This window comes from Tetrao urogallus (genome assembly GCF_951394365.1).
Source record: "Tetrao urogallus genome assembly, chromosome: 8".
Taxonomy (NCBI): domain Eukaryota; kingdom Metazoa; phylum Chordata; class Aves; order Galliformes; family Phasianidae; genus Tetrao; species Tetrao urogallus.
In genome coordinates this window covers 30530310-30541007 of record NC_136821.1, presented here as the reverse complement: position 1 = coordinate 30541007, position 10698 = coordinate 30530310, and positions in this window count along the sequence as shown.

Genomic DNA, 10698 nt, shown 5'->3' with positions numbered 1-10698 from the left:
TACGTATATGATATTGTACGAACAGCAGCAAAACTCATCTGTGTTGCTTCACAGTTCATGACTGTTTCTGTTTTACAATATAAAAAGTCACCCTTTGGATCAGTTCCTTTGAGAGTCTGTATCTAGTGGTTCTGTAGACAATTCCTATCAAATACTCCAGTATCCAGCATTAAGTTATTAATTCTCCTCAAGTGATAAAAGATTAAGTCTATTATTTTCACAATGCTTTCTACTTACTCCTTGCAATTACTAACTTGTAAATACAAAAACTTATACATAGAGGGAAAAAACCCATTATCTTCCCAAATATTACTATTGGATTTAATTACAAAATGCAGGGTGAGGGTCATTCAGATGCCTATTTCAGCAAATCATGTCGGACTTCAGCAAAGCATTTCTTTCATCATCAGATGAATTCATTCAAAGTTTATTTCAGTTGGATAGGACAAGCGCTTTCACAGCAAGATTAAAATCTTTCTTAGCAATGGACAGCAGTATACTCAGTTACTGAATGAGGTAGCAGGACAGTACTCTTGACAAAGTAGGGTTGTTTTTATATAGCATCTGTTTTTATGAGCTCAAAAACTAATACAATTCCCAGGAGTCATAATTGGGAGGCATGAGATGCACAAGGCACAGAAGTTAATAATAGAAGAACCCACTGTTAGATTTCTTTAAATAGTAATAATGCTTCCCAAGGCACTGTTCTACTGTTACACATCTTCAACGATTCTACTGTGGGGAAAAGTGGGCATTTTTATTAGACCAAGATTAACTTTGAGTGTAATGGAAGTTAACCTGTGGGAAAAGGTGGCAGGAATCTATGCAGCATCCTTCAACACCACTCACTGTAAGCCAGCGGGCACAACCTCAGAACTAACAGTTCTGGTGCCCGGCCTGTTTTCCCAGTAAAAGACCATCAGTGGGATGAGAAGGGCAAATTTCTAGTAATTCATATCTCTAAAATTTCTTTTTTTTTTTTTCTTAATGCATGTTGCCAAAACATCCGGGGAGAACAAAAAATGAAAACGGGGAAAAAAAAAACAAAAGAAATAAAAGCCAATCCCACACAAAAAGTATGAAATAAACCAAACCAAGCAAACAAAAATAACAGCAAAAGCAACAGCAAAAATAAGAACTTTTTGTCTTCATTACAATTGCCAAAAGAGAAAGCACAGGAGCATGCTGTGTTTCTCAGTGATAGCGGTGACATCTATTGAATAACAAATTCAAAAGGAACTGCAACATAGCCAAAAGGGTCACTGGTACAGCTTTAGCAGATGTTCACGTTTCTCTTCCTCCTACTTTCTTTGCACAGCCATCCGTCCTGCCTCATCAGCTGTTTCTACTTTTAATCTTTTCCCACTCTCCCAAGAATAAATGTCACCCTTGCTGAGTTCCAGACACTTCCCATTTCAATCATACAGCAAAAGGGTAAAAAAAAAAATAAATTAACAAGTGAAAAAATAAGGATTTTTTTGAACTTCAGTCATCTGACTGCATTTAATACATCAAGAAAATACACAGGCTTTTACCTTAAGCACCTGCCCTTTAGCTTGACTTGAAGTCAAAATGCATCTCTGTTTGTCTGAGATAGGAGAGAGTTACTGACATTATTGTGCCTACATTCATACACTGCACAAGTGTATTCCACAAATTGTCTGGTAATCTGTGACTCTCCTGAGAAAAATTTTCCAGTAAAAATTCCATTAGCTTGCAACGATGCTGTAACATTGCAACACTGAAGTTGAACGTGCAAACGTAGATGTATATATCCTTCCTCTCTGCTGAAAGTGGCAACGCAAATGGCTATTTCTTGACAAAAAAAACACACCCTCTTCCTGTTATTCTAGCACTCCCTACTTTCTTGGGGCTAGCACTCTCAGACCGGGTATTTTGTTATTTCTGGTTCTTTTTAGAGATAGGGATACAGTTCAAAGTATTTCATTCCCTCAGGTAGGGTTTGGTTCTTTCAGCCCAAGGTACAGCCAAAAAAAAACCAAGTTGGAAAATGTCCAACCCTTTCCAAGCATCCCTAATGTGAATTGCTGTATTGCACTATTAGGAAATTCCAGGAGCCCCAAGCAGAGCTACGGAATCACTTACTTCTCTGGTCACATAAGTTTTGGGGGAAAAGACTCTTCTTGTTTTTTTTTTTTTTCTAACTATAATGGCTTTTGTGGACCATATTATGTTAGTCCTGAAAGTGAACTACCTCCAAACTTGCACAGAGGCCAATTCAGGGCAATTTGGAAATCCTCCTTACCAGGTAAAATGCTTTTTTATTTCTGAAGGGACTTCTGCTAATTTTTGGACCAAACTGCTCTGATGGCATTACACAACAGTTCACACCTATATGTGTAGGAATTTCTCCATCCTCCTAATAATTATGGGGATAATGAAGGAAACTAAAAAATAATGGCCACAGAACAAATGTACTGAACTCTGGGTAGAACAGTTTCATGACATTAGAATTCCTTGCTCCCTACTGGTACTTTTAACTAAGACCCAAGCATCAGCAGTTGCAGACTCCTAAAACAGGTGAGACAGGAAACTGAAAGATGGTTCTCTAAGACTACTTCTAAAGCATAGAAGCACTAGCTCTTCCTACAGCTTCCTACAGACCTCAACTGCACTGTTTATTCAGGTTTTTTAAAACAGCAGCCAAAAAACCCACATTTACATACACTGAAATCCATAAGTTGCTGTACTTTGCAATAAACAAAATTTAATTTACACATACCCATTTAAAGCACTGACAGGACTTGTGAATCCTGTCCTGTGAATGCTGGCAGAACTGCTGTAAGGCAGTGCTTACAGAATTACCCTTGCTGCACTTATTCTTTGATACTTGCGTGACCACCACTCTTCAAATCAGATACGGTCGCATCATGGAAAACAGATTAACAGAAGTAAAAACAGAAATGCTTCCAGTACCATTCTGAACTCCTTCAGAGGGCTGGGACAGATCACTGTGCGTACCACTGGCTGGTAATGGGCAGCATCAGAAATATGCAGTACTACAAAGAGCTTGCCTAAGAAATGCAGCAGCGCATATAAGGATCAACTGAGATCCCTTCATTTGCAGAACAAAAAAAAAAAGCTTACAAGCCTATTAAAGATGTCCCCAAATGGGCTGATAACTATGAAAAGATACGCAATATTCATTGCATCACCACAAAATATAATATAGAAAACAAACTCCAAGTGCAACAAACCCAGTTTCTTTCAACTTTTCATTACTTTTCATTCTCCAGACTCGCATCACTTCTCACACGCACAGAGACATCTTATATAAATGTCAAATCCTTTGTTCCACACACTAACTTTTCTCCCTCTTTCTATCTTCCTTTCCAACAGTTTTTTTACTACCAAGTAGTATGACAGCATTTACTCTCCTCTCATGAACTAAAAGAAGAAATGTATGAACCGTATGTGTGGTCCTAGAAATGAACACATACGGCGTGTTTCAAGGCCCACTTAGAGGCTTACAGCAAGTAGAAAATTAGCTTTAGTTCCCAAAGATGTATCATATCTTTTATTCTATTACCATTCAAATTTTTTTTTTTTTTTTTTTTTCTTTTTTTTTTTTCCATCACTCAAGAAGCTTGCCAGAGGCCTTGCAGAGATTGCAGAACCATCTGTAGATAAAATTACACAGATTAAATTACTTCTGTGTACTTTTTCCCATTAACAGCTTTTGGCTACCATTCATCTAAGTTTTTTTCTCCTGCTTTTTCTCCCACTTCCAACAGATTATACTAGCAGTTACTGACAACACTCTTGGACATTTCTAACAATTCCTAAAATTGTAAGAACGTACCCATAAATTGATGGTGGTGCTAGTTCTCCAGGTTATATATTACAGTTAAAAACCAACCAAACTAACCAACCAATCAAAAAAAAACAAAAAAACAAAAAAACAAAACCCAGAAAACAAACCAAAAAACCACAACCCACACAAAAACGCAAACAACCCACAAAACTGTCATTACAACAGTTCTGAGGGCAAAACTTTAACAGGTTTCTTCCCATGGAACAATCAGCAACTTCTGCCCTCAGGCACTGTCTCTCCTCTCTACACAACAGACTGCAGAGCTAAGATGATTTTGTGTCTTTGTCCATTGCACCAACTTGGCTCTTTAAATACACACTGACAGGGATTCTATTGACAAAAAAGGATGCATACCTTTAGGTATAGCTGTTAGAAATATGAAAACATTTCCTTCTTTTGTTCTTGCAGATACAGACAATCTCTCTGCCTCTGTTTCAATGTTTCAATGCCTTTATTATAGATTATTGAAGTTCTACTCTTCCCACTGAAATAAGTTGAACTTTCTATTGACTTTAACATACGAAGCCAGCAGTATGACATGCTGCAATTCCACATGGAAGAAATGCAATGACTCGATTACAGACTAATAGAGCTAAAACTCAGCAGGATTGTTTTCCTTTGTTAGATATCTAACTGCCAAATAAACGCATCACACGAACGTTAGAAATATTAAAGCAAAATAACAATACTCCACACTTCCAAAATAATTTCACAATGTTTTCTTGGTTATATTTTCTGCCAATAGTACTGATTATTTCATCTTCTAAATGAAAACCACTACCAAAGTCTGATAGCGTCATATAGTATAAAACTTCCTTACGTCTAGCCTAAAAAGAGATAACAAGAACTGGCAGCAAGCATAAAATCACCTTTACTATTGAAACCAGTTTCCCAGGAACACACACCTTTACATATTTTATCAAATTAAAATTATAATAAAAAAGCAGGATAATGTTTTCTCCACTAGTCACATTTTCAAATGATTGAGTTTCATTCATTTAGTGCTTGTTTTACAGTTCCTGCCTTATACTGCCTGAGCCCACGATTCTACTGGAGTCATAGAATATCACGGAACATCCCAAGCTGGAAGAACTCTTATTTCTTCATTCCAGCTGCTTATTCAAGCAGGGACTGTCTTTAATATTTTAGACTAGGCCTTCATTAAACATTTTATTCCAAGGGCTCTATCTTTCTTCCTGTCTCCTTTTACAACTCCTTGCAGCTTGAAAATACAGGACAAGGATTTGCAGAGACAACACTGCCATTCATACAGTTGCTACAGCGAGGACAAGTTTCATTCATCCCTACAGAGTGGGGGGGCACAGGCCTTAACTGAGAGCACGAAGACAGAGAACTGATTTTTTTGCTATGATTAAGAGAAATGAGAGCCTTAACAGCATGCTCCAAACAAGAATGTTTCTCATCTTGCTTTCCACTCAGCTTGCATCTGCTGATATTAATACCACAAAGAGTAACTAACCTGCAATAAATCTCAGCAGCACTGCATGTTGGAAGGGTGTACAACGAGAATTTCATCCTGTAGCAGAGAGTCTTTGCCTGCTTCTTTTCTTTCTTCTAGCAGCTTCTTCGTTCTCTCACACTTGGCTCCCTACTCTCTCCTTTCCCAACTGGGAAATACAAGGGAGTTTATTTCAAATATTTTATTTTAAACAGAGTACAGTTATAAGATTAAATTTTATATGTGAAAAATAAGGCACGTTAACCTCTCTCCTCCAAACATTTCTGCACTTCCAAGAAAAATCAGTCACTCTGAATTAAAACAGTGACAGCATGAATTGATGACTTCATCAAATAGACATGAAGACAATTCTACAAAAACTCTCGCTCAGATGTTTGATGTTCATTTATTTTCCAGATGCTGCCTCTTCACAAGTGCAGAGAGTGAACTGCTGCTCTATGTATGTCTTGCAGGTGGTGTTTTTATTTGAAGGACTGCTGCAGCTTACCAAGGACCGAAAAGAAATCCAAAGGTTGCTTTGTGAAAATGGTACAGTTTGAAGCCATTTACTCAACTGGTCCCCTTATGAAAGCTTTGTTGTGGTTGTTCATTACAACGTTAATTTTACAAGAGCAGTATTTTTGTAGTTCAAAGACTTTTCTCGAGGTCAGAACAATGCGATAGGAACAGGAGAATGAATTAAGCAAAATGCTTTAGGACTTTTGTTTTTTTTCCAAGCTTACTAATCTTTTGATACTGACACTTTTTGTCACTGGCCTCGAGCCAGTTAGGCAATTTCTTGTGTTCTGCGAAAGTCACAGGTCTTAAATCACAAATTCTCCCAGATTCACATATAGAAGCGCGAACACTTTCACAAAAACGCAGACAGAAATGCTCTATTTTTTTTTTTTAATCAAATTTCCTTACATGAAGTTTTATATAAGCATTATTTTTTAGGTGGACCACAGCACACTAACAACTCAGAGCAGGACAGAGAGAGAGCAGGTGGCCAGGAAAGGGAACTGCTCGTGCCAGCATAAACACAGTGTTGCAGTAACCACCACATTAGAACCAGCATCCTAAATTTGAGTTCACCTTTGGTCATTGACTTCAATATAACGGATAAAGCAAACAGAGGTAAGTTTGCAAAGGAAGTATCTGAAGCACTATCATCTTTTGATTTTGTGTTGATAAACTTATATATTTTGGGAAACCCAACCAAACAAAACATAATATAAAGAAACATAACACTCCTGAAGTTTTCATCTTTTCAGCAGTAATAATTGGTCTCATTGACAATTAACACTCAGACAGAAGTTCATTCTGAATATTGACATTTTCACTCACAGAAAATTTCTGATGCATTCACTACTCCAAAAAAAGTTCAGATAAATTTAAGGCAATTAAAAAAAAGTTCAGCTTAGCATACTTAATCAAAACAAACAAAAAAAACAAAACGCTCAGCTACTTCAAAGTCTTTACCAGGTCAACTTAAGCCACCACAGTTCAAGTCATTTCCTCTTTCAGAACACATTTAAAACTTCACATGCCGAAAGTCATAAGAGCAAGATCTGGTATATTTCAACCTTTGAATATGAGACATTACAAGCTATTCTGAGCTAAATTATCAAAACTATTAATCTTTACTGTAGCAAAAGCCAAGAAAAAGCAGCCAAAACCAGCCTTTTGAATTCTAGCAGTTTGAAGCCTGTCTTTTTTCCTTTTTAATTAGCTTGTTATTTCCCATTTTTTTTCCTATGCTTTTTCACCTTTTGTATTTCTCAAATGGCATTTTATCAGCAAAGATTTTAGTTGGACTCATACAGAGCGTGTTAGCCATAAAGGAGATTTGTGAGATTCAAAATGCTAAAAACCAGTAGTAGTTACCCCAACAGTATGGAAAGTATCATAAAACATTTGGATTTGGGAGGGAGCATTAAGCGTCATCTAGTCCAACTCTCCTGGAATGAACAGGGACAGCCACAGCTAGATCAGGGTGCTCAGAGCCCCATCCAGCCTTGTTTTGGTTGTCCACAGGGACAGGACATTGGCCACTTCTCTGGGCAATCTCTTCTTATGCCTCACCACCCTTACTGCAAAAAAATCTCTTCCTTAAGTCTTACCTAAATATCTCCTCTTTTAGTTTGAACCCATTTCCCCTTGTTCTGACACGACAGACCCTGCTGAACAGTCTGTCCCTCGTCCTGTCCTTGCAGGGAAGTTGTTCCATCCCTTGGATCATTTTTGTGGTCCTTCTCTGGATGCATTCCAGCAGGTCCACATCTCTCCTAAACTCACTAATCTCTCCTAGACTCCACACCTAGACTCAGTACTCTAGGTGACATCTCACCAATTCAGAGTAGAAGGGCAGGATCACCTCCCTTAACCCACTGGCCATGTCCAGGCCTTCTGGACTGCAAGGGCACACTGCTGGCTCATGTCCAACTTGTCATCCACCAGTACCCTCAAGCCTTCTTTGGCAGGGCTGTGCCCCATCCTTACATCTCCCAGCTTGCACTGACAGCAGGGGTTACGGTGACCGTGACACAAGACCCTGCACTTTGATTTACTGATGCTCGTGAGGTTCACCTGGGCCCATTGCTTAAGCCTGTCTAGGTCTCTCTGCACAGCATCTCCTCCCTTGAATGTGTTGTTCACACCACAGTTTGGTGTCATCCACAAACTTTCTGAGGGTGCACTCAATCCCACTGTTGATGTCATTTTTGAAGATGTTAAAGAGTACTGGTCCCAGTACTGATTCCTAAGGTAGAATACTTGTCACCAATCTCCATCACCATTCACCACCATGACTTCTCAGATATCACCAACAGTGGCTTGATGACTATTTCAGCCAGTTCCCGCAGGAATGTATCTCATTGAGACCCATAGGCTAACAAATGCTTGCGTTCCTCAGGTGGTCATGAACTTTATTTTGACTTATAGCAGGAGGAACTGCTTCCACCTTCCAAACCATCTGCTTGAGGGCTGTGTGTAGAGCAGTCACCAGTGAAGACTGAGGTTAAAAAAAAATAAATTGTTGAATACCTCAGCCCTTGCCCACTGAGAAATTACCTCCTACATATTCTTCAGAAGTCTATAGCACTAATAATGTTTTCTAGATGTTTATCCACCTATACATGTCTTCTTGAGATCCACAGAGACATTAGTCTTGACTTCCAAAACCATGGCCTATCTCTCTGAACAAGTATACACATGTAGAAGAACAAAAGCTTGTGATTGACTCCTAATGACAGAAAAGAATGGAAGCACATACTCAAGAGACAAATTAAGAAAACAGCAATATGAAAGCTTTCAGCTTTTCATCTGTAACCAGAGACTTCATTATATCTCTCTCCTCATTTTCCTCACAGATCAGCTGCAGAGGTGGTCTTAAGGTAGCCAAAAGTAGAATGACCAATAAAAGGGTGGGTTTTTTTTAATCCCTCTACACATAACTCCTTTAAGTGCTACACCTAATAATAACTCATGGATAATTTTTCACCAATCTGAATAATATTAGTGTGGACAAATACAGGAAAATATCATCCACCAATGTTTCTAAATGGGAAGTCCCTTCAGCTTCATCCACACTGTACTACATTCATAGGAATATTTACATAAGCACAACTCTGACACAGGCTCAAGCTTCTAAGTGTAAAAGAAACACTTGTTTTGCAAGAATTACTGTCAGTTTTAAGAAGAATTGCAAGAACAGAGTAATTAACTAATCATCTTAACCAAATGAGTAGTGAAATCCTTCAAAGAGGAATCCAAGTGACTACACTAACCTTACGGATAGACCCACACTTGGCCTTAAATTTGAGCTGACACTCTGTTCCATTTTTATGCTGTTAACAGGAAGGTGATGCTACGCCAATGAAAAAGCCCCACTTGAAGAGATTATGCTGCAGGGAAACATGTTAGAAGTTTGAAATAGCAGAAGCAGTTGGCGTGTCACCTAACAATTTAGCTGGCATGCAGTCTGTAAGCCACACGTATTTCATGGCCAAGCACCACACTATTTCATCTCCTCTGAATGAGAACTGCAAAGATGACCATTAATAGGAGCCCTATTTTAGGCATGAAGTATTGCCTTTTTCCTCCTTTTCGCCGTGAGTTCCATCTGTTTCACATAGCTGTGTAGTAACACTGTGGCAGGATGAAATGTATCATTGCACATTATCACATAAAATCCTCCTCTCTTTGTGAAGCACAGATTTTACAGACAGTGCCAGCTGCAATCTGTAGGAAGCAGCCTGAATGTTTCCATGAATTCAGTTAAAGATCATATGCTCAGGGCGTGGCCGTGGGAAAGCCTGGTGTATCTTACACACAGTCCCAGCAGTCCAATTAGTCTTCCTTTAATTACAAACAGACTTTTCCATATCCTTTTGCACTATTCCACCCTGGCTTACCTGACTGCAAACCAAAATAAAAATATTAGTTAAGAACATTAAAATACCACAGGTATTGGACACAATTTCACAGCCTTGATAAAACCGAATCTCTCTTGGATCAGGTATTTCTCGAGAACCAAATGTTTCGTTCCAAACGTAATAAAACATCACAAGCACTATGGCCACAGCACAGAGGAATGGGAATTATTAGGCACAGCTATTCAGCTTATAAATAATGTATAAATTCTACTTATATTTCATTCACATATTTAAGCTCATTGCCTCCGCGTCAAACGTAGAAATATTAATAATACTAAGGCAGAAAATTGCTGTGGAAAGTCTCAATTAAGGATTGTCCAAATGGCAAGCAACTGAAAATTTCCACTATAAGCATGCAAAATATAGATGGCTTTAATGTAGGCATGCATCTGTTCTGCAAATTCACGGCTTGCATTTGTTTTCCTAAATTAAAACAAAATAAAGCCTACAAAATTCTGATACTGACTTAATTATTCTCCATTAAAACAATCCTGGGGGAAATAAAATGTGAAATTCTATAGGAAGCTTTGATAAGGATAATGTTTACTAAATTAAAACACATTCTACTGACCGGTGCTTGCCCTTGATTTGCCAGTTTCTCAGATGTAGCTGCAGTACTCACTTTCAGTAGGCTTGCAAATCAACTTCAATAGCAAATATTTCTTAGACTAAATTACCCAAAATCATTATGAAAAGATAATCTTTTGCATTTTTCCACTTTTTCCTGCGGTTTTCTACGTAGCACACTTTCAAAGGACCTCCAATGCATATGCTCCCATTCTACTCAGAGGATTTGAACTTGCGGGCTCCACCTCATCTCTCTCAAAGCTTTGTGTGTGTTTTTCCTGTTCCACAAAGTGTGCAAAACTTCAAATTCTTTTTGCTGAGAAATTTCGTTCACAGCTGCTTGCTTGGCAGAGATTTGGTTGTGGGGCAGGATGGGGGAAGACAATTTTCCTAGCAATGGG